This window comes from Dendrobium catenatum, unplaced genomic scaffold (genome assembly GCF_001605985.2).
Source record: "Dendrobium catenatum unplaced genomic scaffold, ASM160598v2 fragScaff_scaffold_9, whole genome shotgun sequence".
Lineage (NCBI taxonomy): Eukaryota > Viridiplantae > Streptophyta > Magnoliopsida > Asparagales > Orchidaceae > Dendrobium > Dendrobium catenatum.
The window spans coordinates 743539-770064 of record NW_021318471.1 but is presented as its reverse complement, the minus strand read 5'-3'; the positions used below and the strand labels follow the sequence as shown (position 1 = coordinate 770064).

The following is a 26526-nucleotide window of genomic DNA, read 5'->3' as shown; positions in this document are numbered from 1 at the left end:
TTAAACTATATATTTCTCTACCGCTGCGAATACTCCAAAACACAACATGGTATATATATAATAAATAATTAAAACTAAATGTTTTAATCTTAGAGATTTTTTATGGATTATTTTCATTTATGCTCCAATTAAACACATCAAACTATTTTATTCATGCTCCAATTAAAAATAAATATACTAATGAATATAATTGGTATGTAATGATTATATATATTTATAGATATAAGTTTTTTAAATTTTATTGAAATTTAATTTTTTTAGTGAATAATTTGATCTATGTTATGGGATAAATTATTTTATGAGAATTAGTATTACAATATTAATATTAAAAAGAATTCTAAAAATATCATTGAATATTAATAAAAATGTGCATAATGATCGCAAAAAGACTATTAGCCTTAGATTTTTTTTTTTCAGGGTCATAGATTATGGATTAATTATTCTGTGCAGACACCAAATGCCTATTTTTTCCATCGTCTAAAGGCCAACTTGAATGTACCATGTTATCCTTTAGCTCGGTACTGTGGCTTAATACCTCTGACATGTTTGCACCTGATTCACCTCCGGAGATAAAAATATGTCCAGCCTCCGTACAAAATAATTTCTCTAGATTATGAGAGCACTTTTTAGACAAAAATGTTGTCTCAACAAAATAGCAAGAGTCCAACAAGTTGAGCATCACATTCCAATCATTTTATCGAGTAATTACACCTTTCACAGTTTGAACTGAAGAGCTTAACTTTACATTATACCAAAATAATAATAATAATAATAAAATAAACTAAAATAAAATAAAATCTTCCATTTTTTTGATACAAAAGGTAATACACATGAAATTGTGGATCTCCACAACTAGATACATTTGTTACAAAATTAGAAAGCTGGTCAGCTTCTATCTGCAATGTGAGAAAGCATACAGGCAAGATATACAAAATGCTGCCTTCACTTGAGATCATGTGAACTCGAAGAAAACTAAAAATGAATCATCTTGTTCATTACTCACGAGGACGGGCAAGCCAGAGAGAACTCAGAGCACGAAGCTTGGAGAAGTAGTCATTAATGGCAAGAAGAGCTCGAGCAGATTGTCGAGTTGTTAATATCCTGTGCATTTGTTGCAGGGTTTGCTGTCGTAGATTGTCAGCCTGAGAACCATCATAAGAAAGTTCTTCCGTGAAAAAGCAGGAAAAAGAGGGAAAGCTGAGAAATCAACTTCGATATATTCACCTGATGAAGGAAGTTTTCAAGGGTGCCAAGCTTACCCATGGCCATAGCCATCTGTCCCATGTAGTTTGCAACATTACCAGAAGATCCAGAGGTTCCAAGAGACCCAGCCAAAGTTTCACCCAAGGACTGTTGCAGCGCCTCCATGCCTTGTGAAAGAGCATCCTCTGCCTGTTGTGAGGACTGTTGAAGGTTGCAGATTCCCACCAGCTGCTGCTCAGTTAGAGGCTCCAGCTGATTTACCAGTAGCTGCCAGGTTTCCAACCAATTAAATTAGCTTATGGAGATATGCAGAATAACAACCTGTGGTCTATTTTGCGTGAATTTAGTTTCCAGTAAAGAAAAGAAGGTTTCAATGGAATAAAATCAATTGTTCGTCTGAAAAGCAAAGCAACTGAAAGGCTTATAGGATCCAAAGGCATAATTTGAGCATTTCAAGCTACGCGATTACTTACAAAATAACTATGATGGCCTCCCAAAAGTAAAAAATGGGCTTGCCAGATAAAATTTACAGTATTCAGAGTCTTGAAGCATCATGTGATATATCTAGTGATTAAGCTTAATCTTTTGGTTTAAAAATGAACTTAATTACTAGCATATCAAGCCCAACTTAATTCACTTTTAGTTCATACTCTCTAACAAAAGGGCCTTATTAACATTGTGTCATAAGGGTGATATTAGGTGGTTTTTTAAGCATGGCCTTACCAACTTGCAGGACCAAAGTTCCTCATGAGGGAGGTTATTAGATGGCTTACCAGAAAATAGGACCAAAGTGGCTCACAAAGATGATTGTCATGAGTCAATAGTAGCCTAGAATCAAAGATCCAGCATTGCTGAGAAATTAGCATGCTCGCATGACCTCACAATGACGGACAGACAGAAGAAGAAAAGTCCTTGTTCTTCAATCAGTTAAATTTCACAGGATAAATGAGAAGAAAAATAAAAAGGCGAGCAAAACATATGCTTGAATCAGTTGAATGAGGAATTATTCTGTGCGGAGTCCGGATGGGAACAACCGTTCGGATTGCTGTGTATTTACTGAGTATTACAAATACTTAGCAACTACTCAATAAATACGCAGTAAATCAGCAAATACTCATTGAATATTTAGCAAATACTCAACTAAGTATTTGCAAATACGCAGCAAATCCGGACGGTTCTCCCCGTCCGGACTCTGCACGTAAAAATTTCTCCAATTGAACAACATCGAATAAAAAGTGCCAAGGAAAATAAATTATAATATGTGATTTAAGATCCACAGGAAGATCCCTCAAAGTGGCAAAGCCATGAAAAAATGGTATACATGCTAAGAATTATGTCAAATTCTAGAAGTTACTTCTATGTGGCCATAATCACGATGCAATACGTAAACACAATTCATGCATGTACTTGCATATATTTTACTTTAGAAATGCGTTTATGATAGTTTATGTCAAGAAAAGTAGATTAAAGAGTTGTGCAAAAATTCTAATGTAAGATGGATCGAATAGTTGATGTGTGATTCAGCTGGAATGACAGGGGGAAGATTCAAATGGCATCAAATGAAGAACACAAAATATTTTGCTAAAGAATGAAACTTAAGGGAAGAAAAAATATGCTTTAACATGAGATTTAATTTTAAATATGAATAATTAACATTAAAAGACTAGAGAAGAGAAGAATGAATGAAAAATATGACCTTGAGTAGTTCAGAAGAACGGAAGCCGCCGAGCCAGAAGAAACACCTCTCCGCGGGGGTCTTCCACATGCCCGAGAGCATGTGGAAGACATCAGCCTTAACAGCAGTGCCTTTCAGCCTGAATATGTCATCAAACTGTGCCGTTACACCATCAACAATTATACGTAGATCATTATCACCTGCATGAGTATTCACCGCAGCCCTCAGTTCACTGATCTGCCGGTTGTGTTCTTCCAGCCATCGTGCATATTCTATGTCAAATGCCAACGCTCCTGAAGATAGTTATGATGTGAAACTAAATGCGATAACAAGAATTGCCATTAAGAGATTAATAAAAGTGGTAAACTTTGCGTACTACCAATAAACTCTTGCTTACACAATTGGAAGTTTAAGAAGATAACGAGAGAGATTAAGCAATAGCAATAGGTTACATTTTGAGACTAGTAGAACGTTGCAAGAATAACAATCAGAGATTAATAAGTAATGCAAAGAGCAAGTATAACAAAGCCTCAAATTTAAGATCTAGATCCTTCACTTAGAGTTCCTTCACTCAACTCTTGAATGTGGAGGCTAGCGGAGGAGGATTGCAAGTACACTTAGGGATGCCACTATCACACAAGCGATGCCGAGAGGTCTAGTCGCCGGGGAAGAAGCTGGAGTTGGGGAAGAAGGTGGATGTCCGTTGATGATCCACTCGTCGGCGGGAAGTTGCTCGTCGAGGATGTCCACAAGGTGAGGAAGAATCCGATTCAAATAATCCTCGACGGTGTGGTCGAAGCCGAATCCGACGTCAAAGAATGGCGATCGGATGACGTCGATGTCGCCTTGATGATTGTATGAAAAGCCGTGATCACGCTTCGGATCCGCCATGCATTCTTGCCAAGAAAATATGGAGCGCCGGTGGAGGCAAGAGGGAGAGGAGGTCTTGGCCGTGAGCTAGAGGGGAAGGGAGGAGGTAGCCGTGAAGGCTAAGTCTAATTAGATGTGGGGTGGAATCAAGGAAAAGAAAAAAAAAAAACTGAAATTAATTTCAGCTTAAGGAAAATTGGTGGGAAAAATATTTGATTTGAAATTCAAATATCAAGTGGGGATGGGGGGGGGGGAATTAAATTGAAAATGCATTTAATCCCATAATAGGGCAGGCGGTTTTGGGAGGGATTAAGGGGAATTAAAGAGGAGAATTTAATGTAATATGAAAGAGAGAAGCCCAAGAAAGGGAGGCCGGCCACATGTATTGGAGAGAGAGGTTTGGGCTTTAATTAAATGGGGCCCGCAACTAATCAAAGCTTTTAAGAAAAATCTAAATTAAATTTCAGATTTTCTTTGAAGGGGAAATTTCCTAATCTAAGGGCAATTAATTGGAATTTATTTGAATTTCAAATTTGAATTGAAATTCAATTAAGAGGATTGCCTAAAATCATGGAGTTATTTTAAGAAAGTCTTCAATGTTGCTTGGGAAAATTTGAATTTCAAATTTGAAATCCCGAGGGAGTCCGGCGGCTAAAGAGGTGGGGAAGGGAAGATGGAGAGGGAGGCCGGCAGTGGGTGGTCGGCAGATAGGGCCGGTGGCTTGGACGGCCCAATGGTGGGCAGCGGCAAGGGGCTTATGGGGAGGGGGGAAGATCAATTCGAGGGGAATAAGAAAGAAATTTGAAGAATTAGGGAGCCACTCACCTCAAGTACTTCCACCCCAAATCTCACAAGGAAATCTTGGGAAAACTTAGAACTCGCAAAGAGATCTTTCTCCTCTCATGAACTCACTAAGAGATCACCAAGTAGAACAAACTTTTCATTCAATAATTCATCAATAACATACATTGCATGAGGCCTCCTTTAAATAGGTCAAGATAAAATAAAATGAAACTGATACAAATGCCCTTAGGGCTACATAAGTGACTCAATGCCCACAGGGGCAAACTGGGAAAATAAAAATACAAGCATAAATAAAATACAAGTAAATCAGAAATAAATGTTATGGATTGTAGCCATCGATCTGCGTCACCGACGATGGTACGCATGTCGAAATCTGATGTCCTCATCATTCTCCCCAGGTGGGAGAAAGCTCGACCACGTCGAGTGAGCATCTCTAGAAGTCTCGTACCACTCCAGTAGGTCGGGGTCCAATCTATGCAGCTCAACCCGGTCGATCCACATGTTCTCCGTCTCCGGCTTGCCTGCCCATTGAACTAGATACCTTCGGCGACCACCGTATTTAGTGGAAATGATTTCATAGCTAAGTATTGCATCAATCATCTCCGCAGTAGGTAAAGTGGGAATGTTTGGGAGTGGGGGTAGGCTGGGGATCTCACCAGGTTGGGTCACACAAGGCTCATTATGTAATGGATTGGTGGGGTTAAACTCTGGACCATCATAGGCTACAAGATCTTCAATGTTAAATGTGGGGCTAAAGTTAAAACCATCAAAAAGGTCTACCACATAAGCATTACTGTTTATCTTTGAAGTTATTCTGAAAGGTCCCGCGCTTCTCGCATGTAACTTTTTAACGGTCCCTTGCGGGAACCGCTCCGGACGAATCCGAACTATCAAAGAATCTCACACTTCAAATTCTTTAAACCTTTTCTTGAGGTCCGCATTGAGTTTATAGTTAGCATTGCTCAATTCAATTCTTTTATTAATGTCTTTGTGCAATTCTTATAAATGCGATGCAAATGCGGATGCTGACTCAGATGCTCTAGACTTAGGACCCATGGGGATTAGATCTATTGGTTGCTTAGGTTGGTATCCGTACACAATCTCAGCCGGACTCAGGCCCGTGGTTCGGTTGACAGAATTGTTATAGGCAAATTCAGCAATGGGTAACTTAGAATCCCAATCTCTAAGGTTTTCACCTACCAAAGTCCTTAAGAGATTTCCTAAGCTTATGTTAACAACCTCGGTTTGCCCATCGGTCTGGGGGTGGAAGACTGTGGAAAACTATAAATTTGTACCCATCTAGTGCCACAGGGTTTTCCAAAAATAACTCATAAACTTAACATCTCTATAGGAAACGATGGTTTTAGGTAAACCATGAAGTCTAACTATTTCATCAAAATAAAGCTTAACGACCCGGGAGGCATCAAAAGTTTTAGAACAAGGGAGTAAATGGGCCATCTTCGAGAACCGATCAACGACCACACAAACAGAATCGTGCTTCCTAACGGTCTTTGACAATCCTAGTACGAAATCCATACTTACATCCTGCCAAGGGCAATTGGGCACAGGGAGTGGAGTGTAGAGTCACGTGTTTTGCATGCGTTGTTTGGCAAGCTGGCAGGTGTGACATCTCCTTAAAAGTTTACTAACATCGCGTTTAAGGTTGGGCCAATAGAATCGATTTTCTAGAGCGAGCAATAGTCTTGGATTGTCCGAAGTGGCCAGCTAAACCACCCGCATGTAATTCCCATACAAGGTATTCGTGAAGAGACGTTTGGGGAATACAGAGCTTTTGCGCTTTAAATAGGTATCCATCTTCCACTAAGAAATCATTGAAGGTATGTCACGGCCCAACCCGACCGGGACGGATCCCGCTCGCATCGGGCCGCGACGGAACTATTGAAAATCCAGGATCTAACTTTGGAATTTGCTTCAGAACTTTCTTCCAAATATTAAATAGACAAAAAAATACAGAGCTACTATAAACATCCAAATACATAACATTTCATCTATCTTTTTTTTTTCTTTCATCAAAACAATCATATACAGATACAGTGCATGGCTACAGACAGAAAGAACATAACAGAAACAGAAAAGCCATGACTGTACCAAAAATCAAAAGTACAAAATACCTAATCTAAGATCAGACACAGAACTTCTAGTCCAAGACCTCCTTCCCTTTCCCAGAACCTGAAAATCATGCAGAAAATAAGGATGAGCTAACACAGCTCAGCAAGACATCACTCACCAATCAAAATCATCAAAAATTCACATCAGAAAATAGCCATACGGAAATCATAGAACAGATACCTGATCAACAGAAATCAAACTGATACAGAAAACTGAAGTCATGTCGAATCGGAGTTCAGAACAGATATCATAAAGCTTTCAAGTCATAGAGCAGACAGAATCATACGGAATAACCAGAATCGTACAGAAATCAGAAATCAGATAAAGCCACATTCATATCAAATAATTATAATCAGATAATTCATAAAACAGATCAGATAAGTCACAGCACAGATTATCAGATATCAAACATCAGATTTCAGATAACATATCACATATCAGATTTCAGATTCCCAGACACTTACAGAATCTCTACGGATTCTGGCCCCTTATGCCTCCTTTCCCTGACACTTACAGAATCTCGACGGATTCTGGCCCCTTATATCTTCCTTTGTGTTTATAGCACCAGAACAGAACAGATATACGAAATTCCGGAACATAACTTATTTTCAGATTTCAGAGCTCATATCAGATTTCTCTGACACTTACAAAATCTCAAAGGATCCTGGCCCCTTATAACTCCCTTCTGATAGCATACAAACACTTCAATTCATTCAATGTATCAATTCAGAAAAATCAGAATTCGTACGAAAAATCAGCGGCATTACGGCAGTATACGGAATTTACACAAAATTCGCAAATTCAAAAATTTACCAAATTATCACATAATATCCACAACAACATTATAAGACTTTTATTGTACTAAAGTAATAATATCAGACATCCAGATAAATTGTTATTCGAATAAAACTCAGTAGAATTCAAAATACCCAGTAAAAATCTTCCAGAACATACTCAAAACGTGCACAATTATCATCTCAGAAACATACCAAAAGTTACGCGGTACAACATTTATCAGTGCGAAATAAAATCAATTATTCGCTAACGGAAACAAAAATCGAGACAGAAAAGTCGTCAAAATTCTCGTTTCTAAAAATTGAGAAAGGCGAAATGTACCTTACCTCGAGTCGATCAACTTTCCCAACTACAGCAACGGACGAAAACGAACCGGAGTCGCCCAAAAATCCTCTTTTCTTCCTCTTTCCACGGTTTTCTCTCTCCTAGACTTTCTCTCTCTTCAAAAACGACACCATTTAGATATTTATTAAGCAGGATCGTCCCGGACGATGTCCCGATCGTCCCGGGACGATCTTCTCTGGACTCAAATCGTCCAGACGAAAATAAATTCCAATTTCATCCCTGGACGAAACTCTCTGTCTGGTTCGTCCCGACAGTTCGTCCCGATCCTTCCAGGTTCGTACAGACGAAATTGACAGATTCTTCACAATTTTCTTCAGTTCGTCCGGGACTAAGGCCAGTTCGTCCGGGACTAACAACACTAAAAAAAATAGCTTTTGAGGGATTTTACAAGGTACGCTCAAGTCCAGTGGTCAAAAGAGAATAGGTCTCACTAAAATCAGGGCAGTCCTTGTTGTCTTCTTTAAGTCGTTCAAATCTGATCACTTCAGTTCTCATTTCTCAGGTAATCATTAATCTTCGGCTTAGGGCAACCGCAACTTTATTCTCAGATCCTGCTTTATGTCTAATTGTGTACGTGTACTCTTGTAAAAACTCGACCCAAAGACCATGACGAGCATTGAGTTTCTTCTACGAATTAATGTATCACAAAGCTTCATGATCCGAGAATATCACAAATTATTGTGGCAATAAGTAGTGTCTCCAACATCTAAGGGACTGAATGACCGCATAGAATTCCTTATCGTATAAAAATACAAGCATAAATAAAATACAAGTAAATCAAAAATAAATGCTCTGGATCGTAGCCATCGATCTGCGTCTCCGGCGATGGTACACATGTCGAAATCTGATGTCCTCATCAAGTTACTTCTCAGCATATAACAATGAGGTTCGCAGACAAAAGGAATAAATGCAAACGTCTCATTTGGATTAATTTTTTCCCTTCTTCACAGCAACAAATACTACCATAAAATAGGCACATAAAAAGGGTTAGATAACTTTTCCAAAGTTTGATTTAGAAAAGTTACTTTTCAAAAGCGGAAAAGAAATTGCAACCACAAAAAATGGCTTTTTGCAAAACTGGGGTTGCCAAAAGAAGGCCTAATGCATCAATTTCCAGAAACCAGCTTCTATCCTAATGAAACTTTGCCCACTTTATAGCATTTGACATAATGACAAACAAAGCTTCAAAAAGCACTATCATAATTGGCTCTTATTTTGCTTTTTTACTTCATCATATCAAGATCTTCTGGAAATCGTGCATAATTAGGAAAGCGCATGAAACATACAATCATATAATTATGGCTCACATATAAAGATTTCAATCAGCCCGTTACATATCCAAAATTTCACATGAGTAATTTATTTTTAGTAGCAACTTACACTATTTATTATTATAATATTTCATATTTATTGAGGATATTTTCAATAATCTCAATTCCTATCAAGTTCCTAATCAATGGGTCTCACTCATAGCTTCCTATATGTCAGATCTAAATCATCAATTTAAGAAGTTTTTATTAGGACTTCAACAACGCGTCACAATATGATAATCAAATCTAAGCACAGTCCACCCACCACCATGTGTCATCCATACATAATGATAGGCCTCCAATGATGAAAGGGACCACATGTCACTCTTAGATGATAACAATGAACCACTAAAACAACAATAAGATGCTTGACCTTCTATTTATAAAAGCTTGCCACACATAACTATTGATCTCATATTTTCTTTTATTATACTATTTTATTTAATCTCTTTATTTGCAAATATATAAAAACTAGAAAGATGATTCAATAAAGAGGTGGTCATTTATAATTATCTCTCCCTTCTAACATGGTATCATAGCCATGGAGAATCCTCCCAATCTTCTTTAAATATATATGTTTGTGCTAGACAGATAATGTAGTAAAGCAGCATTACTTTATAATTCTCTTTCCCTTCTTTTAACATGGCATCATAGCCACGGAGAATACTCCCAATATTCTCCAAAAACTTACCATTAATGACACACTCCTCAAAATTCCAATCTCCATGGGCATGCTCTCACGCATCCCTCTAACTATTGTGCTCTACCGGATTCTATCTCAGTGAGGTTCTCATTTAATTATCAACCACTAAAGCATTAAGCATCCTCTATTTCTCACATTTGTGATCCATCTCTATTCTCAAGTGGCAACCACATCAATGTCTTTTGTCCTTACAATGTCAATGCGCACTACCCTTGTTCTCCATTGATACGTACACTGACGCTCTCTATAAATACCTTAAGGATCTATTTGTGCCTTCTCTTACACTAATCTTGTTGCTAGCTCTTTGCAGCCAATTCGCACTACTCTCTCATATTGATCATGCTCCTTTTATTGACATTCACAATCTCTAGGTGACAAAATTTCCGATTGCTTTATCTTTAGAGAGTGAAACAATATCTAAATTATTATACGAATCTACACCATTTATTATTACAATATTTTCACATTATTGAAGATATTCTTCTTTATCGTATTTTTTTTATTGTTATATTTTCTTACCTACATGTTGTAATCCCTTACAATTCTCTACCCCTTCTAAAAAAGCAAATTTGAAGTATTCATAAACTAATGTAGAATAATTGAAGATCATATTAGATGAATCATAAAGTTTAAAACTAATAAAAATAAGTGGATATACAATTTTCATGATAATAGGATTTTGAGGAATAATAAAGGGATTTCATAGATAATAAGTACAATTTATGAGCCTCAACAAGCATCCTTGCAAATTCAAGTAAATATCATCAGCAACACTACATTCTACCTGTTTGTCATAGAAATAATCCATCCTTGTAGGACATATTTGACTTTTATATTTTGGCTCTCCTATGAGAGGGCACTAGTGGCAGGAAAAATGCACAAAACTGATAAAAACAGTGCAGTTTGGTATTTGATCCTACTGTTGCACATTATGCTAACAATGTCAACAGAAGTAGCTTTAATTCTCATAGACAAGCGCATGTCATCTACTTGATCACCTTACGGTTTGAAGTTAAACATGTTTTACAAAATATTAACATTTCCCGATTCCTTCATTAAGTTGGTTGAACTTTGAATTCAATATAGGTTTACAAGTCTACAAACACCTTCCAAAACCCTCGAAAGTGAGTGATTCATTCTTACATTCAAAATGAGTGAAAACAAAATGACCACTACCTCAAAAATATTTTAAATTTACAAGCAACCAAATGAGACCTTATATGGAATGGGTAATTGTGAACATATCAAACTTAATATATAGAGAGTGAAATATAACAAAATGGTCCTTTAACTTTTTATGAATGATCAAAACAATCCCCAGCTATATTAAAAGATCATTTTGATCTCTCAAGTCTATAAAAAGGAATCAAAATAGTCCCATGATGAAACTATTTTGTTTCCTCTTTAAAGAGTAGAGACCAAAATAATCATTTAATATAGTTGGGGACTATTTTGGTCTTTCATAAAGAGTCAAATAACCATTTGTATCCTTCTCTCTATCTCTCACTCTCTCTCTCTCTCTCTCTCTCTCTCTCTCTCTCTATATATATATATATATATATATAGAGAGAGAGAGAGAGAGAGAGAGAGGAGAATAGGAAGTTAGTAGAGAGAGAAGGCTAGCCTATAGTCCTTGTTCCATGGTTAAAATAAATTTGGGATTAGGTTTGTAATTAAAATGGAGGGTAAAGGGCATATGGTTTCCAAATAAGGTTGTGGACAGGTTTCTATAGACTACATCTTCAGTTTAGTCGATAAAAATAAGTCTTCTATGAATGATGAAATGCATAAGGAAAAAAGGAAGAGAAAAAATTATCGGTTGTTATGACAAACGATGTGTAAGTTGGGGTGGGGTACACAACGAGTACTATTAAGTGGAACACTGGAAGATAATATACCATTTCCACCCATTGAATGTGATTGATCCCCTGCGCTTGAAATAAAAATACCCTGTAAAATAGTAGAATTAAGAAACACATCAATGGAAGGTCATTCCAACTTTAAAGTTGAAACAGAAACTGCATATACCTGCTGGCGTGCCTTCTGTAGCTCCTGCTCAAGTTGAGTGAGCTTCAACCTGCTATTTTCTAGCTGTTGAACATAAGCCTGATACACATACAGATTAATGGCCGTAACGTAAAATAAAAATCATGGAAACTGCAACTACATAGGCCAAATCAAATTTTCATACCAGGCAAATTATAAATAATAATAATAATGGAAAATTAATAACTTCAAAGTTTGAATGGACCAAGAAGAATATGCAAAAGTTCTGTAAATTGAATGTACATCAGAAAAAGATATTTTGTTCCTATAAGACCATACTTGTGGTAAAAAATCACACTAGTTAACGTCCATGAAAAAGAATGACTAAAAGAAGCCTATGCTAGTAAAAAAAGAAAGGAAGGAGATAACATGACAGATTTTTTTTTTTTTTTTTTTTGCTTCAAATGATAACTCAGGAAAAGTTCCATTAGTGACCAAGAAAAAGGATTCATTAAAAGATCTGAAAGAAGTAAACCAAGAGCATGTCTTCAAAGGACATGTTTAAATAGCAGGAGCCAAGTTGTAAACATGAGATTACAGCACATTTATGACTAATAACTTGTTTTTATTATTTTTTATTTTTATTGAACAACAACCATTGAAGTGAACATTTATGACTAATAACTTGTTTGTCTTGATAGACATTTATTATAAGTGATGAAAATAAGTGTTTTAATGATGTGTAATGCTCCGGCTAACTAACAATTCACTAATTTATCATATTAAATAGATGAAATTATGAAGTTTATGTACTGAGAATTTACCTATATATAGATACATTTGATCCCTTCTTTTTTAGCATTCTCAAAAGTTATTGATATCCACCAACCCTGCTTGGTAAATCTATAAGTGCAGTGTGTATAGTGACATTTTTTTAGTTTTGTTTTGTTAATATTATTTGAAGTTATTGCGTAGTTTCTTTTAAGATAGAAATAGCAAGCCGTATGCATGAAAAGGATGGAAAATGCTTGAGTAACCCTTACGGGTAAGCAAGAAGAACCAAAGACAATGCCATTCATACAAGGAGATTTTATCATGCGAAGTCAACCCTACCCACGTCCCTATATCTATGACAAGGCAAAGACTAGTTATCATTCGTCTTCTTAACAACAACCATTAACTTCGCAGTCTTTGGTATATAATGATAGGCTTGGGGGTGACAATGCCATTCATCTATGATAAGGCAACATAGTAAACATTATATTAAATATTTAAATAGATTATCTCCTATTAAATATAAAAAAATCTTTCACCTAAAATAAGTATAAAATATTAAACATATAATATTTATATAAAATCAAATAATAAGTTTTAAATATTCTATTTAATATGATATTAAATATTTAGATAGGTATTATATAAAATATTTAATGTAATATTTGAGTACTTATTTAATATAATGGTATTATAAAATATTTAATATTATATTAAACATTCAATGTTATATAAAATATAATGTTAAATATTTAATTATTTCAAAAAATATTATATTAAATATTTATTAAATTTACAAGAAACATGAAAATTTTAGACTGAACATAGTGTTATATTGCAGATCATGCCAACAAATACATATGTTACTCATTAGCACCCTGAGAGGAAGTGGATGCAATTTTCTTGAAATCAACGAATGATAATAAGAAATTAGAAAGAAAAACACACCAAAATTATTTTTATTACAATATATGTGAAAGAAAATAACAAGATACAATTGGATCTTCAAATGAAGAGGAAGGTCTGACTCTTCCAAATCCCTAGCCGCCGGCTAGAGCCCAAATAATCTAAAAATAAACTAAATTCAGCAAACTCCCAAAACATAATATGAATTCACCCTATTGTTAGACTTTAATTGGGTCCCACAATTCCCTCCCATATCAGACTCCTTTCCCTAAATAATTCTCTTTCATATTTGAATTCAATTAGATTTATTACCTTAATTAATTCCCTCCCCCCCCCCCCCTAATTTCTCCTTCTTTTACCTATATAATTCCCTCTTAGATTTTGAATTCAAATTAGATCTCTTGTTTAAATAATTCCCTTCCAATTATAATTTAAACATTCCTAAATAATTCCCCTTTAATTAAGAATCTCCGTAAATAGCTCCCTCTTGCTTAGGAAACTTACTGATTCCCTGCCAATCGAATTGGTCGGTCCATCACACCCCATTCTTCATCCTCGTCTACAATAACCATTTGTAGCTGAGCTTATTGGATGGGCACATCCTACTGAGTAGGAGATTATGGCGAACCAAATGAAGTTATCTAGGAAGGGATCTGCATGCTCGATGCATCTTGCACTGCTGGTTCTTGTGCATGAGTCTCAATCTAATAACCACTCACACCCCATTGCAGGTTGTATGAATTTCAATATTGTGTTGAAGATCCTGCTTCTAACGAACCTTGCCCCCCACCCTAGAAGGTAAACATGCAGCAAACATAGAAGGCACAGCAAAATCCCCTGAGCTCACGTATATTGATTATCATGGTGGTTCATATCCACAGATTCCTTCCTAGATGACTATGTTTGGTTTGTCATCATCTCCTACTCAGTAGGATGTGCTTCATCAGCAAACTCAGCCACAAATGACTTCTACATACGAAGAGGAAGAAAGGGGTGTTGATGAGGGGCATATATATCAGAGACCTCATCAGCCACCAAGTAGGTACACACTTAGGATCTAAGTCATTTCCCGTCTTAGAAGAACCTAAGTTGACATGACCTATAATTTAACAGTATGGCCAATATAAAACTCTCATTTATATTGCAGATTCAATAAATATTTAATATAATATTTATTTAAATAATTAAATATTTAATATTATATTTATTATTTAATATAATACTAAATATTTAATGATATCATTATATTAAATAAGTAATCAAATATTAGATTAAATATTTAATATAATACCTATCTAAATATTTAAGTATTTTATATCTATTTTATATGAGTCTTTTTTTATATTTGATAGGAGATAATCTATTTAAATATTTAATATAATGTTTACTATGTTGCCCTGTCATAGATGAGTCTTTTTTATATTATAGCCCACAACTGAGACTACCACCTCAAAGCCCTATCATATCAACCGTACTGACGTTGCAAAGATAACCTTTGAAGTGACTAGTCAAACTTTTCAAAAGAGTTAATTAACCACCGTTTAATAAATACAAAATTCTATTATACTCATCAATCATCTACTAAATTATGTTTCTCCACAAATATTTAACATTAATTATATAGATGGTTTTATTTAAGCTTCATAGTATCGTTGCTGCCCACACAACAAAAGTACTTGCAAATCTTCTCATTTTTATTTCTACTCTAGCTTACATTAGAATTTTCTTGACACTATAACATATTGGGGAGTTGTCTTGAATGAACAAAGGTAGCAATCACAATAGGAAGTGCACGCTTGAGCAAATCTATGCCTCTTTGCTTGAATTTTATACTAGAGATGACGGTAGCAAACAAGGTGTTTCGTTATTGCACTCACAATTGGAACATAGATCGAGATGCACTGATTTGGAGGCTACATTCGGAGTCCATGGCAAGCACAGTGACAATGATGGAGAGTTTCTTACAAGGGCTGGATGGAAATAGGTGCGAGATATTTTTTCTATAGGAAGAAGAACATCTCATGGGACTTCATTTCCATCCAAATGAGGTATCATAAACTTGTTCACGAGAAGTTAGAACTTTCGATAAAAAGTTGTACAGAGCATGCAAAAAAAGAAAAAAAAACCAAGTTTGAATGTATCACAAGTGGGAAAAGTAAGATGCTTGCATGTTAAATTTGTATGACAAAATTAAGCAAATTTCAAAGGGTAAAACAAAGAAATTATTCTGTGGAGACAACTGGCAAAAACTACAATGGCAATTTGAATACACCCCAACGCAGAGTCAGCTAGAGGCGGAATTTTGTTTCACCTTAGTGTCCTTTTTCCAATAAATGCAATAGATAAAGACAAGTCTTCACAAGCCACTAAGGAGCTTGGAATTTGTAGAAACCTTCTTGCTCGGTTGTAGTTTCTTGTTACCAATATGAAATGTCCTGTTTTGATCAAGCATAATTGAAGGCGAACATACATGAATATATTTGATATTACTCTTTTATTTAATAAGTACCAAATCCAATTCTACTTCATCGCCCATCTCTCACTTCAATCAATCAATGAATCTCATTTCCAAAAATTATTCCATTTAATACCTATCACATGTATGTCTCTTGGTGCTTGTTCTTCAGCTTATTCTAATTTCCTAGTATATCATAGTCGAGTTCATGTAGTAGTCAAGGAGGCAACTTGGAGAAGTCATAGAGTAGGGATGAGTTCTGATCAAAGGACGCAAACTTATCGAGTTCTTAGAGGAGATTGAGTTCTAGAAGTTGTCGGGAGGTTGACTTATTGAAGAAGTTGGCTTCCTAACATCATTGAGGAGGCCACTTTGGAAAAGTCAATGAGGAAGATAAAGTTCCAGGAAAGGCGAGTTCAATGGCAGTGTTAATTTGGAGAAGTTGGCAAGGTGGTTGTCTTTAACAAAAGGTCTGGAGAGCTCAGTCATGTAGCTAAATTAAATGAAGTCATTGGATTAATTAAAGGAAGTTGTTCAGAAAAATGACTTGGAGAAGTCAACGATGTTAAGCAGATTCATCATATAGATTCAAGAGGCGTTACTTTTTGGCAAAATATCAAACTTAGAGGAAGGTCGACTTATGCTGGCTAAAAACTCAAGGAATTTGACGATGAACTAATTTATCAAATCCTCTCGATCTTAATGAATTGATCTAAACAAATATTCTTCGGGAATTGATGTAGGTCAAGAATTCGACTAGGTGATTTTCCACTTCTTAAGTGGCTCATATCTTTCCAAGAGTTGGCCACACGTATGCTCTTGATTGGTAGCAAAAAATCAAGCATTTACAATTAGCAGGCAAGTTCCCAAGAGTAATGAAACCACCAGTTGTAACAACTTGGTCAACTCGACATAGTATGAAAATTAAAATTCGAAACCTTAAAGTTAAAATCTAAATCTCTTACATATCGGTTGAGGTGGACAGGTGATTGTCTTCTTGATTTACTAATCTAGTTGGAGACTTTAAGCCTAGCAATCCCCCTCTCAACGATCACCAGGCTCTCAATCTGCTTATCCACCTTCACTTTCTCGGTCTAGATGCTGACTTTAAGGCAAAGTATTGCCTTATTCAAAACTTTCTTGACGAGCAGCTCTTAAAATCTACCTTTAGGGATCGTCAACCTGAATTCTCACTCTGACAACTTTATTATAAGAGTTTCACTTCATAATTTATAACTTTTTAAACATAAGTTTCAAACACATCTTTGTAAGAAGGTTACTCATCCTAGACAACCTTGAGGTTTATCTTCTCATACAGGTCTTGCTCGTAACTTCCATCATCACCTATTCCTTCCTAGTCAACATTACTGATGGGTCACATCTCATCTTGTAAGAAGGTCACTCATCCTAGACAACCTTGAGTTTTATCTTCTCATACAGGTCTTGCTCGTAACTTCCATCATCACCTATTCCTTCCTAGTCAACATTACTGATGGGTCACATCTCATCCCTTCAGCACCACCAACAAAAGTAATCATCCCTTATTGCCTCAATCCCAACACCAAAAGTTTTCTCAGAATCTATCTCCTCGGGAATCTTCAGCTTGACAACAATAGATAGTAAATCATCCCTTGCAACATGCACTTCTGCGGTATGATTATGACTTCAAAGATGATTGTCTCAGAGGTTGGTTCAATAACACTGTCCCTTTGCTCCTTCAATAATTGAATGACTTCAGGGAACTCACCCTGCCTTCAATTGTTTGCTACCTCAACTGTGATCTTCTCAGCACTAGAGGCATCCTCAACAACCTCCTTGCTCAATTTAAGGTCTAGCTCTTCCTAGCCTTCAACTTCCTCAATCTTTACTTTGTTCATGGCAGGCATTTGTGGAGTTGAAGACGCCTCTACGAGCAAGAAAGATGTACACCCACATTAGTCTAGCTCAAGTCAATAAACTCATTAAGAAAACTTGAACCAGGTTCAAGAAGTTGATGATTGATAATCAGCATGAACAATCTACAACTCATAACTCACCAAGCAAGAAGTAGCCCAAAACAAAAGTAGCCCAAAATTGATCTCAAATAATTCACCCAAGAGTTGCTCTAACTCGTTGCTCCATACAAAGCTGTTGAGCTGGAATTGTGAAGTTGCATAATAGTCAAGGGTATTTGCTCAAATAACTCACCAAGAGTACCCACTAACTGACCAATAGTTCTTGTCAAAAGAAATCACCTTGGGTATTGCCCCTCAATTGGCGCAAGATAAGTTATAGACCAAGTTCAACCTATATATGCTCTATGTAATTAAATAATGTGGCCAATTCTATAATGTTAACCTAAATTCTCACCTATAAATAGGCGGCTTTGTTCAAGCACGAGCACATAAAAAAATTACACTCAAATATTCTCTATGAAATCCCTCTAATGTCATTCTTTATTCAAAAGGGCCTTGGTTGGGTTCCTTGTATACTAACTCCCTAGAGATTCATTAAGACCTAGCCCCCTCTCTCTCATTCCCTCGATTTGTTTCTCAAATAAAATCTTGAATCATGTTACGAGCAACTTTAGACCCAACAAGAATTTTCTAAAATTATTTGATGAAAGAACATAAAAATATTTGACCTATAATAAACTCTTTTAAAGTTGATGCAATTTTTAAAGTTGATGCAATAAAAAATACATTAGAGCAAAATAGAATGGCCGATGTCCCAAAGGAAATTCAAGTGTGCTCGCGTGAGGGGAAAGTAGAGAGCAAGACCGTTATGTCAGAGAATGATCATAATTGAAACAACAAAAATGTTGTTGTTGTTGTTGTTGTTGCTGCTGCGTTGTAAAGTAAATGAAACAAATTTAAGCGCATTTCTCTTAATAGTTAAAAAGTTGATGTTCATAGATTTACACACTTCTCAAACGAAATAAAAAACTTCACGCTTTCATAAACCCTTTATACCCTGAACCACCTTTACTCTAGCTAAACAGCACTTTAAAATAACAACTCAAGAATATGTACTTAACATATTACGCAAGCATTTTTCAAAACAAATTTCTTTTTACTAAATTGAACTAGTGAAGTAACAAAGAATCGGTGAATAAGCTTCTCTTACCTTTTTCCTTAATCTACTTTTTCTGGCAGCTTCACGATTTTGAGCAAGCCTTCTAAGAGTCTGACAAATATCACTTATAATAAGAATAACTTCTCAAACTAAATTCAGACAATGAACTGTTTGAAGAAAATATGTTTACTTTCTGATCCCCGACTTTTCCTTTAGATCTGTCACTAGAATCTGAAGCTGTTACACCAATAGCTTGTCCTTTATCAAACTGAACGTTAGAATTAGTGAGAAGTGGCAAGACAAAGTATACGAAAAAACTAAAGTATTTGGAGGGCATTGATTGAAGCAATATCTTTCTGTAGAAAGTCAAAAAGGACAACAGAAACTAAAGCAATAGTAACAAGTCACTTACAAGACAAATAGAAAGGGAAACAGTATAGGTAGGCACTCAAATCATTATAATAAAAACCGAAAGCCATAGGAAGTTTTGCCAGCAGATGCACTTGGCAACAAATTTCAAAAGTTCGCAATCAAGACTACATTTTAAAGACAATAAGACAAATTATCAAACAAAAACAAGAGCAACACTGGCATAAGCTGTTTTATTATAAGGCAATTAACATGCCGAACATAGCATTCATATAAGAAGCCAAAAACTAAGCTTGTCATACCACTTCAGGATCAACCCCAACCATACAACATGCAAACAAACAATATGAAGAGTTCAATCTTCTCTTATCTGGGAATTGGCACTAAGTTCATTCTGAGAATGTGAAATGTTGCCTCCAATTAGAAGTACTTAAATGAAAATCGTAAACAGATTTCATTAACCTTCAATTGTGTGATGGATGACAAACCAAATTGTGCAAAAAAAAAGACATACGAGAGATATGGAATCAAGGATTTGTCTAGCAACACTATCAAGAATTTTCCAGCAGAAATGGCAAAAACTAGAAGTCTTTAAAGAACAGTTTAAGAGAAACTTAATTGCAGTAATCCGTAAGGAAAGAGAACAAAGTGTTCTGCATGCAGTGGCATTTGATTTTTGTATAGAAGAGCAAAAAATGCGAAGGTCCTTATGGAGAAAGGGCGCAGAGCATTTTTCAAAACAACAATCTTATAAAGCAACTCAAAGGCAACACTTTCGCTTTCTGCAACTCAAACATTGGAATCGATGAACAAATTCAAGACCTGTTACACATAACCATAAAGTCCACTATTGCCTCAATATTGGACATAAATAAAATAAATCCTCTACCTTACAAGCAAACAAACAAAGAATGCAACTCAAAACAAAAATGCAGATGCTGTCCACATATTGTTCGGAAAACCAAGCAATAGGATATCATTGAACTTCAATGATTACAAACACCATAACAAACAAAAAAAAAAATTGAAGAAATTATTAATTCAAAAATACTTTTTAAAAGTAAGCACAAAAGAACAGAATTGCACCATTTGGTTCATGTCATCAGTATCCACATCTGTAGAGGTATCAGTCCTTGGACTGTTGTCTGCCATAGTAGACTCTCCCCAGTTCTCAAAATGGCCGCTAGATAAAGGCACCAGACTAGCTTTCTGTTTCTTCAGATGGGCAACAGTTACAGAGCCAATCCTGGCTTCTGGAGAAGATCAGCTGAAGCAAGATTCTCTTAAATAAGAACAACTAATCAGACTAAATTCCTTCTATGAGTGGACATCACGAGTTCTTACCAAGCAATAGCATCAGAAAAGATGAAAGAAGATGAACTCCAACTTAAATTCGCAGAAAGCACCAAACCGAAGAGAATCAGAAGCAATAGCCTGACCACTGGATTTTGGAAAATAAGGGTCTACAGAGAAGAGCATTTGATCAAAGAACTGGTACAATAAAAATTGCACGAATGTGATATAGGAGTCTAAAGACATCAACACTTGAAGCAGATACCAGCACGTGCTTCTTCACATACTTGTACTGTTGATGATATAGTTTACAATAAATCCACTGGATTGATCCAATGCCCCATGCTCGGATACTTTTGATGCATGATCATCATTTCGCTCAGCACGACTAAAAAAATAAAGATTATCACAAGAGAAAAGCAGCATATGAGAGCAGCAGAAAAGAAATTTATTAGTTAAGACATACTACAAAAAGATTAAAATCACGAGCATGTTGATGTCACATATCTTCCAAGTAGACGAGAAAAATATATATTTGATATAGATTAGAACATAGACAATCACTACAGTAACTAAAGGAAGCATCAACACAAGCAAATACCCTTTTAATATCTTCAAGAGGAGTGCCTTTAGGGAATCACAGATATTTTCAGCACTTCAGCGTGTTTTATAAATGTTGGCTCTAAAAATCTAAGTTATCTTCTTCCATCAATGTTTCTATGATATTAGGACACTCTTAAGACTTGCTCTTGGGTCACTATTTTTCAAAAAAAAATCAAGGATTTGAGTTTTTTTTATCTGAAATACTTTGCATAGTTTGTTTATTAACATTTTCATTCAGTGCGCATAAATGAATTTACAAAACGTCTAGTGAACCAAGTTAAGTTTTATGGAAACATGAAAAGCTAGCTATTCAGGAGGTGGTCTACATTTGAATTATGACCAACTGCTTCTCCCATTGCTATTTGAAGTAAATGGATGTTTACTAGAATGGATACTGATAGTTGGCCGGTTAGATCTCTGTATTTTTATATTAATTTTACTTGACATTGAGAAATCCACTGCATTAATTCAAATATATTTATTGATGTAGGTAAAAACTCAGTCATGTGAAATTCATAGTCAGGATGAAAAGAAAAAAATGAATGCACTGACCGTTGGAGCAAAAAATGCATGTTGTATAGGTTTCACGCTGCTCCAAAGCCAAGGCCCCCAGTTCGGAGCCCTAGGCCTTGGTCCTAAGCGCCTGAGCCTTAGTTCCAAGGCCTAGACACCAGGTATGGCATGAGGCACCTAGTCCTAGTGCCCAGACGCCTAAAACGATACTTCTTAGAATTTTGACAAAGAGCTAGACACCCAAAACTGGATTTTATGAGCTCAGAAATAGAGAACGAGGTGCCTGAGTGACCAGACCCAACGCCAAGGCGTCAAGCCCAATCTGACCAAAATTGGTACCGATTTATGCCTTTTTTAAGCGAATTTTTTAATGATACTTCCGCAATATTTTTAGGGTTTTGAGAGGCATTTTCCAGCAAGTTCTAGAGTCTCCGGAGAACAAGGAGAGAACACTTGGAATGGGACTTTGATGGTGAATAGAGCCCTAAAGATGGAGATTTTGATAGTGCAGAGTGAGAGCTTCACCTCAAGTTCATGTTATTTATCATGTTTTCTTTGTCTTCTTTCAAATAGCATAATTAAACCCCCTTCTAGGGTTGGATGTAATCGGTAGTATTTTTATGGATTTGGTTTAATTCAGTCATGCGTGTCTTTATGTTTCATTCTTATTCCTAAGTGTTTTTAGCATGTGCTTTATCACAGATAATTGACTGGCCGCTAATTAAATGTTTTGGATGTCTTTTCAAAATCGAGAGATGGAGAACAAACTCATCTTGAATAAAATATAACAACAAAGTGTAAGATAGAGATATATGCATGAACTTGTGTAATTTATTTTTTTTCAATATATCTCTTGTTTCATATAACCAAAACATTCTTGTCATTAAATCTACCATCGAGGGATAGAAAAGACATGCAAAGATAAGTGACCCTAAGCTTTCGAGAGAAATATAAGTTCCACCATTAATTTGATCAAAGCAAACTTTCTATAACCCAACAATTGTATTGCAACCAAATAGTAAGACCTACCCAAACAACTAGGCCACTTCCAACGGAAGCCATAAGACCTGCTATTTGAGGAAACTTCTAAGAAAAATAGTAAACCTTTAAACTAAACTAACGGGCACCTTGCAATGGAAGTCATAAGCCCCAACCTAAATCTAAACATACGGGCAACTTCTAATGGAAGTCATAAGCCCCAACATAAATCTAAACATACGAGCAACTTCTAAACGAAGTTGTAAGCCCCGAACAAATTCAATCCTACGAGCAACTTCTAAACGAAGTTGTAAGCCCCGAACAAATTCAATCCTACGGGCAACTTCTAAACAAAGTTGTAAGCGCCATTTCAAAACCAATACTACAGACAAACTTCTAAGCGGAGCTTTAAGCCACATTCTAAAACTAAACATACTGGCTACTTCCACCGGAAGCCTTTAGCCCCATTCCAAATTTAAACATACGGGAAACTTCCAACATAAGCCATAAGCCCCATCCTAAATCAAATTATCGGGCAACTTCCCAATGGAAGCCGTAAGCTCCATCCTAAATCAAATTCTTAGTCAACTTCCAAGGGAAGTCGTAAGCCCCGACCTAAATTAAATATCCAGGCAACTTCCAACGGAATCCATAAACCCTGAACCAATTCAAACAATTGGGAAACTTCTAAATGAAGTCAAAAGCTCCAAACTAAATCAATTACTAGGTATTCTAACATATATAAACCCAAAACACCATAAAACTACAACCCACATCTAACCACCTTAGTTTACTTCGGGTCCCTAAGAGGAGGCAACTCATGGCTACTAATCAAATTCACTGAATACTATGACTACTATGATCAACAATTGCTAGTATTAGCAAATTGAAAACTACGGTATTCCCGGGACAACATAACCATGGGATCTTGATCGGGTCTACCTCCATCCCCCAACAAACGAGACTAAAATACTTAAAAATATTCATCCTTAATCGAAAGTTTTCGTTTACGCAGTAAGAGAGGTAATTAATAATAAGGGATTATACTCATAGGAAGTAAGAACTCATATCTAATTAAACCCCTATCCAATCCTCAGGAAAAATATGGTTAACTACAATCTGACTTAAGAAGAATGAAATTCTAAGTCTACAAAACACGATTAATGCCCAAATCAAGTTGCAATATTTTTTATCTCACGCTTACCTACAAATAGATATCTTCGTTGAGAAAGCTTGGAACTATATTCTCATCCACCCCCCCCCCCCCCCCCCCCCCCCCCCCCCCCCCCCCCCCTCTCCCCCCCTCCCCCCCTCTCTTCCTCTCTCACCCTCTCTCCATAAGCCCCATCCTAAATCAAATTATCGGGCAACTTCCCAATGGAAGCCGTAAGCTCCATCCTAAATCAAATTCTTAGTCAACTTCCAAGGGAAGTCGTAAGCCCCGACCCTAGCTTAGCAGAAAATAGCTTACACCACGGTGAGCTCAAATTCTGAGGAAGGAAAACAATAAATTCCGAGCAACCATATGACTGCTATTTTGAATTCCAATCATCGCTGTGCGGTTAAGACACAAAATATGATAAAAAAACTAAGGTAGCAGAAAATAGCTTACACTGATTGAGTCGCAGCAAATGAAGGAATGAAGCTCGGCATCCCGCCCTACGTCTCACTAACATCTTTCCCAAGTTTCCAACTTGTTATCCACCATTAAAAGCATCCTCACAACGTCCACACCGCCAGAAGCCACTGTTCAATACCTGAATCTCAACGCAAAAATAACAGAAAAATAATAATACAAAAAAAAAAAAAACCCATATATAGGCTTCATCTGTGACAACTTTTTTAATGTTTTTTAAAATAATTTTTTAGTTTTTTTTTTTTTTTGAATTAAAATATTGTATTAAAATTTTATTTTTAAAAGTAAAAAAAAGTTGTCCAGGAAAAAAACCTTAGGCTTCTTCGTGAATAGCTTTTTATTATTATTATTTTGATGCTTTTAAAAAAATTGTGTTATGAAGCGACTACATAAATAATAAGAAAATTGTCCCAAATGAAATTTCACATATTTTTTTAGTTATTATTTATCATTTTCTAAAAATATATCAAATGATATTGTTGTTGCGTCATGGAATGTTCGCACTGGTATAGAAATATAAAGTTTAACATCTTAGTTTTGTACAAAGATACAACACACAATTAGATAAGAAAAAGGGTATTGCATTCATAAGAGGCACCAGAGTTTTTACATAGAAACCCTAAAAAAGGGGAAAAACTATGGGGCCTAGTCTAGCTTCAAGGAGTCCACTAATATTTGCAATCAATTACAAATGAGGCCCTTCTTAGGAGAAGACCTTGGCTTGATGTAAAAATCGTATTCGGGTGACGATGATCGAAAGGACTATAGTCTGGTGACAGAAGTCGGAATGATCATATTTTGGCAACGGTGGTCGGAAGGATCATAGTCGGCGGGCGACAAAGGTCAGAAGGATCGTAGTCGGCGGGCGACAAAGGTCGAAAGGACCGTAGTTTGGAGACAGAGGTAAGAATAATCAATGTCGGTGGGCGACGGAGGTCGAAAAGATCGTAATCTAGTGATAGAGATTGAAAGTACCATAATAGTGATATAGATACAGATATTATTTAATACTACTGATTCACTATATTGTTATTAAGCATGTGATATAATGAACACTTGATATAGAATAACTTGATAGCATGTGTACATTCCGATATGATTTTACTGCACTTATTTAATTTCAATGATATTTACTGAAGTTTTGATTGGATGCTTTATAGTATTTCTTTACTAATTAGTATTACATATATGACAATTACTTTATAGATTTGACATTTGTACTGATTTATTGCTTTATAGGCTTCTGTATTATAGTATTTAACTGTTTATAAATTATACTATTATTGCATATGAATTTTATTATTAGTGCATTGATTCAATGATCATGTGAATGTAACTGCTATGATTTGACTGTTGATATGCATATTGCTCATTTGTCGTGCTTTGGATTCAATTATAGGTTTAAGTGAACTGTTGGGCTTTTTATGTTCATTATATGTGGCTAAATAATTTTAGGACAGGGCAGGGGAGCAAGAGTGTGAGGCTGGTCAGGATTCTTCATGTTCTATTTCTTTTAGTTTTTCTTTTGTACTCAAGATAGAGTAGTTATAATTTGATTGTTGAGATCCTGTGTAGTACATATGAGTTTTGAGAATGAATATAAATTTATACATTGATGTTTTAAATTATAAAATATATTTTGTTATTTATTACTGATAGATGATATTAGGTTGCTCTGGTGTGGCTAATTGAAAGATTAAAATAATAATTCTCTCAATTTAGATGATAGGACATCATAGTGACATTTATTATTATTATTATCTTGGAGAGGGGTGTTCATTGTTTCTTAAAATTGATGTCAAATTTGTTCAGGGTGGAAATAAATAAGGAAAAATAGAAATTCAACAAAAATAAATAATATCAGGATTTGACGTGGAAAAATCTGAAACCGGTAAATAACAACGAAGCCACATCACACCAAAAATTTATGAATATTGGGAGAAAGTTGTGCATATTTCTCCTCTCTCGCTCTCTCATTGCTTCTCTTTTCACTTACACTGTTCTTACACAAGAACAAACAAGGAGATAAAATACATACCATAAGGGGACACCGCCCTTAAGAAAAACGAAAAAGAAAAAAATTGTTCAGTCGGTCTCGCTGCGCTGCAGTGCCAGTTCAGAATG

At 35.8% G+C, this 26526-nt stretch overlaps 1 pseudogene; it reads right to left on the bottom strand.

The window, feature by feature from the left end:
* Positions 1–775: 775 nt before the first annotated feature.
* Positions 776–24546, bottom strand: LOC110105975 (annotated as a pseudogene).
* Positions 24547–26526: the final 1980 nt, after the last annotated feature.